The sequence below is a fragment of the Peromyscus eremicus genome, unplaced genomic scaffold (genome assembly GCF_949786415.1).
Source record: "Peromyscus eremicus unplaced genomic scaffold, PerEre_H2_v1 PerEre#2#chrX_unloc_2, whole genome shotgun sequence".
Taxonomy (NCBI): domain Eukaryota; kingdom Metazoa; phylum Chordata; class Mammalia; order Rodentia; family Cricetidae; genus Peromyscus; species Peromyscus eremicus.
In genome coordinates this window covers 703,956-711,590 of record NW_026734289.1, presented here as the reverse complement: position 1 = coordinate 711,590, position 7,635 = coordinate 703,956, and positions in this window count along the sequence as shown.

The following is a 7,635-nucleotide window of genomic DNA, read 5'->3' as shown; positions in this document are numbered from 1 at the left end:
CGCAGCTTAATGTGCCACTTGCAGAGGCCTCATTCCTGCCATACTGCAGGTCGAGCACTCACTAGGAACCCACCAGTAGCTCAAACCAGCAGCTGCCGCTCATTTGAGAGAGACAATTATGAAGCTGTTTTTAGCTCCATTTTAGAATCTTTTTTTCTCAGTTTTTAGGTGGAAACTCTTGCCACCACGTTGGATGCCATTTGTAGCTAGTGTTTTCCTGCCTGGCCCACAGTCAGAACAAATCTCTCTCACCTGCCAGTCCCACAGCCTCTCAGACCCGACCAAGTAAACACAGAGACTTATATTGGTTACAAACTGTATGGCTGTGGCAGGCTTCTTGCTAACTGCTCTTACAGCTTAAATTAACCCATTTCCATTAATCTATACCTTGCCACATGGCTCATGGCTTACCGGCATCTTCACATGCTGTTTCTCATCATGGCGACTGGCAGTGTCTCTCTGACTCAGCCTTCCACTTCCCAGCTTTATTCTTCTCCTTGCCCCGCCTATACTTCCTGCCTAGCCAATGGCCAATCAGTGTTTTATTGATTAATTAGCAACACATTTGCCATACATCCCACAGCAATGCTCAAACAAGAATGAGTCCTCCTTATCATACAGCCATCAACTACCAGTAGCTCCTCAGTAAGGGGTGGGGGGTCTGGAAAGCACATCCCCGGATTATGTTGGAATTTTGATTGCCTTCATCATGTGAAGGTCTTGTTCATTGACTTTTAGTTTTAGTTTTTGAAATTTTTTTCATTCTACATATTTTGATGGTGGTTTCCCCTTACACATTCTGCCTCTCCTTAGAAAACAGACATCTGAAAATTAATAACAAAATAAAATAAGTTAAAAAAAATCAGTCCAGAATAGAAGAAAATGAACAAACAAAAGAAAAAAGAACCAAAGTAGAAGCACAAGAAACTCATAAAAATGCAGAGACATACATGTTCTCACACACAGGAATCCCAGAAAAACCCCAAACCAGAAACCATAATATATGCACATATGACCTGTAACCCTTAAAAAATTTCCTTGATAATGGGACAAAGAACCTTCTAAAATGCTATTCAGTTTGTTTTGTGTTGGCCATCTATGGTTGGGCATGGGCCTGACCTTAAGATTGGTTTGTATCCCCAGTGAGACTCTGTTAAAGAATAGTAATTTTTCATTTCCAAGCTTTACCAATTGAAGATAACTGCTGAGTTAGGGACAGGATGAGAGCTTGTCTCCATGTCCCCTCTCTGCATTGGGACCCTATCAGGCACAAACTGGTACAGGCCAGGGGCATGCTGCCTCAGTATCTGTGAGTTCATATGTGACTCAGTCCTTTTGAGTTTAGAAGCCTTGTTTCCTTCCTGTCCTGCCATTAGCCATGTCCAAGGAGCAGCAGATGGCAATTGAAGTTCAGGATGTCAGGCCACCAGGAGGCAAATCCCTGATGGGTGAATATTGGACAGGCAAGTCCCAGACACCACAGAATCCAGAATGTCTTTTGCTTCTGCTGTGCCTTTACATGTTGGCTGCTGCCGTCTTTCTCCGGTATCTGGTATGATGTGAATGGGTGTGGGGAGATCTCCACTGCCTATAATGTAGTATGTTTAACTCATGGATACATCCTGTCCTACGGGGCATTTTTACCTGTGGATTATTATGAAGATGATACTTCCTAAGCTGTACTGTCTAACTGATAATAATAATGTTAGATTATACAGAGATTTTTTATTTTATTATTTAATTTAATTTTACATATCAGCCACGGATTCCCTTGTTCTCCCCCCTCCCGCCCTATACAGAGTTTTGATGAACGAAAAATAAAACAAGGAAGTGTCACACAGCTAGAACACGAGTTTCTATTGAGTAGCCATATGGACTGTGAATTAAGTTAATGATTAAGGAAAACAATTGAGTCCCAGGAGCCAGGCTGACTAGAATTCTTTTAATCTTAATGTTGGGACATGTGTTCACAGGTTTTGGGGTACAGCATAGCTGAAACAAAGATTTCAAAATAATTTAAAGTTAGACTAAGATGTTTTTGTTAAATAGTTTTGAGGTGAAAAACCCAAGAAGACAATCTGAAGTTTTAGAACAGCACATAGTTGAATGAGAAACTCGTTAAGGTCAGGGAACAAGAAGAAAGCAGCCCAATTATCATTAGTTGATGTGCCTTTCGTGGTAGGATTGGATGATGACCAAAGGTGATGGTTAATCCTGTATACCCATTTCTGCCCTCAATCTCCTGATGTAAGGAACTATTGACGCGTGGGTATATACCCTAAAGATTTAAAGTAGAGCTGACTGATTCTTTTTCACATATAAAAGGTCAGATTTGTGATATCTTTAAGATTCATTATAAGATTAGCTTTCAAGATAAGGAATAAAGTGATTGGTCCTTCCTTGTAACTGCAAACGCAGCCTGCCAGTGAAAGAATATCTTGCTTGCTTACACACTCTTAATCTATAACAGATTGCTTGGGTATGAGCGTAAACGGGTTTTTGGGGTAATTGGTTTTTCACCTGTAATGTGTAAAAAGTTTAATCATGTAAAGGATATAGAAAACATGCTGTTTTTTACTTGTATTGTTTGTAATCATTCACTTGAAAAACAGAATGTTGTGGGAATTTGTTCCATTCAGCCAATGGCTTCGGGGTACAAGCCCTAGGGCATGGCTTTGTCTGTGTAAGTGACCCCTTCAGAGCTGAGAGAGAGGAGTCACTCTTCTCTTGGTGGCAAGGACCAGGTCAAGTGGTGTGGAGAAGCTTGCAGTTGGTCCCCATCCCCCTCGGGGCAGGAGGACAGGACATGAGCAGTTGGACCAGCAGGATCAGCCATGGTGTCTTCCTGGTTCTGTATTAGTGAGTCTGTATCCCCATTGCACCCCTAATAAACTAACACTAGACCTCTGTGCATTGTCACACTAACAGAATGTAACCCCACTGTAATTTTTATACTGCCTGAAAGATTTTGCTGGGGTATATAAGCTTAAGGGAAAGAATAAAGGTAGAGTTAAAATGCGTAAGAAGGAAAACCTCAGAATGAGAGTAGGAAATCATCAGGTAAATAAAGAATAGAGACTGCAAAAGAAAAATAAAGAAAAGGTCTGAAGGAAGCCATCAAGGGAGTATGTAAGTGTCTTTTTCCCTAACCCCCTCAGATAAAGTCTTAGTGTGTAGTATGCACTGACTCTAGATTCCCTTTGAGCCCTGACCTGTTGGAGGCCCATCCCCCACACAATGGTAGTGTCCTCTCTTTCCCTCTGGCTCCTACAGTCTTTCCAACTCCTCTTGCACAGTATTGCCTGAGCCCCGAGGCGAGTGATTTGATAGACACATCTCATTGAGGATTGAATGTCCCATGGTCTCTCACTTTCTTCACATTGTACAGCTGTGAGATTCTGTAATTATTTGCATTTGCTGCAGGAGGAAGCTTCTGTGATGGAGACTCATCAAGACAATGATCTATGGGTATAAGAATGTTTTTAGGAGTTATTTTTGCTTTAGCGGAACAGTAGTCTTTGGTCTTCTGATAGGTTCCTGTCCATTCTGGTCTCAGGATCTTGGTGGTCTGAACAGTGTTGGGGATAGGTCCCATCTCATGGAGTGGGGCCTTAAATCTAATCAGTAATTGGTTGGTTACTCTTACAGAATTTGTACCACTATTGCGTTACTACAGGTCATCATTGTGTATGAAAGGTTTTGCAGCTGGGTTAGTGTTTACCTGTAGTGTGCAGAGTACCTGCCACTACCATGAGCACTAGTCAGCAGTGGTGAAGGCCCTAGATAGGCCCCAGTTCAATTTCTCCATGTTCTGTGAGTTGTATGGGTGATGTCTTCACAATAGAGCCTCACCATCAGTTTGTAGAGAGCAATCAATGACCTTGGCAGGAGCCTAGGTTGTGTGAGTGTTGCCATAAGGACCCTTTGGCCAACAACTCAATTAGATGTAACCCTTTCCAGAACTGGAGGCTTCATTTTGGTGATGAGAAGTGCTCAGTTGAGGCTCTGTTTCCTCCATTGTTTTGGGAGTTTTATTTTGATCTCCTTAATATATGTATCTATTTGTGGAAGTCTCTACTGTATCAGAGTTCCATACGACCTTCAAATAGCCCCTTAATTTTAGCTGTACCTTCCCGTACTCCCTCTGTCACTGTACTCTTCCCTTTCCCTTCCATTTAAAATAACATATTAAACTTTTTCTTTGACAATTTCGTATTTGTAGATAATGTGTTCTGATTACTTTCAGCTCTTGACTTCTTTGATCAGTCCTGCCCCATTATCCCTCACCTGAATTCCTTTTTCCACATTCACATCTTTTTTTTCATGGTCCACTGAGTTTCATTAGCCTGTCTGTGTGACCATGGATTTGGTACTACCCTTTGGAGTTCATTGACCTCACCAGTAGGTGTACAACTGAAAATAATATTTGCCCCTCCCCCAGAACCTATCAGTAGCCCATAGGTCAGTAGGACATGTTAGTGCGGTGTGAGCTCCTTCCATATCCATGATTTACTTCTGGCAGCTCTAGTCTTGTATAAAACTAGTACAAGCAATCCTAACTGCTCTGAGTTCATGATTGCAAATACCTATATCATGACCAGAAAAGTGTATTTTTCAGCTTTTCTCCCCATTTTCCATCTCTTGCATTCTTTCTATCCTCTCCTTTGGGGTATTCCCTGAACCTTAGGGGGGTGATATGAATGTTCTGTTTAGAGCTAAGAATTCAATTATCAGTTGTATGAGCTTTGAGTCTATGTCTTAACTGTTTCCAATGCAAACAGAAGCTCCTTGATGAAGGCTGAGAGCAGCATTAGTGTATGAATATGAACATAGGTATTTAGAAAGCAGGTTAATGCCATGTCAATTTAGCTACAGAAAGAGTTGTAAGTTACTATTTGGGCCTAAGACTTCTTCAAATGTATTGTTTCCTGGCTTTACAGTACTATGTATGAATTCCCTCCTGTAAAGCAGACCTGAAACTCTACCAGAGAATAGTTGTTTACCTCCATAACTTTGATGTTACTGTAGTACAAGTAGGCACATCTTGTCTAGAATGTTTTATTGTAGTTCATAATGCCTTTTCTCCTCCACAGCCTGCATACCACCTTCTAACACTATGGAAGCTAGATAGCCTGGAGGAAATTTCCAGTCTGCTAATAGAATTTTGTAAGGAATTTTGTACACTTATGAAGTAATGCATACTGTGTCTGCCAGAGTGCATATATATGCAAATTGAACTATTTGCATTTTCCCCATTATAATTACTAGTTATGTTTCTATATAGACTGTGTGACAATTTGTAGCACAAAAAAAATCACTCTAGTGCATTGAATGAATGTAGGTCCCAGGGAAATTACCTGGAACGGGGCTCTAATATTATAGGGTGCTTTCACTGACATAATTCCTCATATAGTAAATAATATCCTGGTGGATTTGCCGTGAGAGTCACTAGAGTTGTTACATTGTAGTTGCTTGTGGATCTTCTAATGTAATGATGAGATTCTTTCACATATGCCTTACAGAAAGAGGAGAAATTCTTCAATTTCTTGGTAAATAACTAATTCCAGGACAGTGATGAATTAAGACAAATTGAATAAAGTTGAATAAAGAAACCCCCACTCTAATTGGAGAACTACAAACTTCAAGATGTTTTAAAAATAAAGTATCAACAAGGACGTGATTTTCTTACAGAAATAACAAGTTGAAGATTCTTTGTGACCTGTTATGCACTCAACTGACACAACTGATATCAGGAATTTACATGACTCTCATGAATCGCTGTTCCATTTGGGGGAACTGACTCTTGTGTCTGAATTCCTAAGTGATTTAGATTGTCAGCAGCTCTCCTTAGATACTACAGATTAATGAGTCAGCAATCAGAATAGATCACAATGGTTAAGGTACCAGAAATTAGTAGAAAACTTTAAGGATAATAACTTCTGCCTGAGTATGTTTTCTGCAGTGATTTCTTATTCTGTAAATTCCTGGTTTAAATCTTTTAGTGTGTTATTATTGCTATTACAGTAATGTTCAATTTTGTTGTATAGACTAAAATTGATGTGGCCCCTCTGTAGGGTGTCACTGTTTTGTTTGCATATGCTTCTAATCCACTCCTTTTTCTCAGTCTCTTCGTGTCTGTTCAATCTCACATTCTACCCTCCTATCTGTCTTTATCTCCCCTCATCTTTCTATCACACAGAACAAGCTGTAGTTCATTAGTCATGATATGGCCTCTCCTGCTATGGTCTTTAAATTTCACTACTACCTTTTCCTGGAATGTCTTTCAACTACTCTTGCTTTGCCTTGGCTGGCTATCCTCTGTTCTTTGTAGAATAAAATAAAATGTAATTTCCTTCAGACAGCCTTATGTAAGGCTAAATTATTTTCCCTTTGTGCATGTTTTCTTGGTGTTGCAGTTTGTGTGAGTTCATATGTGCATCTGCTCTCCTGTGTCCAGATGTTCCTTGTGTTCCTCCACCACCTCAAATTATTATACTCTTTCTTTGTCCTCTTCCTCAATGATCTCTGAACCTTGTGAGGGTAGGATGAGGAACATAGGTTCCCTTTAGGGCTGAGCATTCTTCTGTCTCTTATTCTCTGCACCTTGGTCAGTTGTGGGCCACTATGTTAACCACCATTTACTGCAAATCAAAGCTCCTTAGATGAGGGATAAGAGATACATTGATCTATGGCTGTAATGATGAGTCACTTTAATACTATGTCCATTTAGCAGCATGATAGTGGTAAGTTCTCCCCTAGGGCCTATGACTGCTAGCTGTATGTTCTTGGTCTGATAATGGTGCTAGTATGGGTTTCATCTTGTGGAGAGGAACTCAAATCCAATCAAAAATGGTTGGTTATGCCAATACTGTTTGAGCTACTATTACACCAATGGCCATGTGTTAGGCTGATCATTGTTGTGGCTCAAAGGTTTCATAGATAGGTGTGACTGATGATTACTGCTCTCCTTTGGTAGCCTGCATAGCACCTTCCTGTACATGAAAAGTAGCCAGCAGAGATGAAACATTTTGGAGGACACTTAGAGGGACACATGGATCACCTTGGGAAGGAGAAACAGAGGATATTTACATGAGTAAACTGGAAGTGAGTGGGGAAGTGGGGGAAGGGGATGCGGAGTGAGAACATGGCTAACCTAGGGGAGTTGGAGTGGGAGAGCGATGAAAGAGATATCTGGATAGAGGGTGTCATTATGGGGCTAGGGAGAAACCTGATGCTAGGGGAATTCCCAGGAATCCACAAGAATGACCCCAGATTAGACTACTAGCAATAGTGGAGGAGGTGGTTGAATTGGCCTACCCTGGTAATCAGGTCGGTGAATATCCTGTCATCATAGAGCCTTCATCCAGTAACTGATGGAAGCAGGTACAGAGATCCACAACCAAGCATCAGGCCGAGCTCCAGGAGCCAGTTGAAGAGAGGGAATAAGAATGAGGAAGATGGGGTCAGGATCATGATGGGGAAATCTACAGAGACAACTGGACCATGTTCGTGGAAACTCATGAACTTTAGACCAACAGCTGTGGAGCCCTCATGGGACTATACTACCCTCTGCATGCGGGAGAAACATGGTCTCTTTGAGGGTCCCCTGGCAGTGGGATCAGGATCTATCCCTGG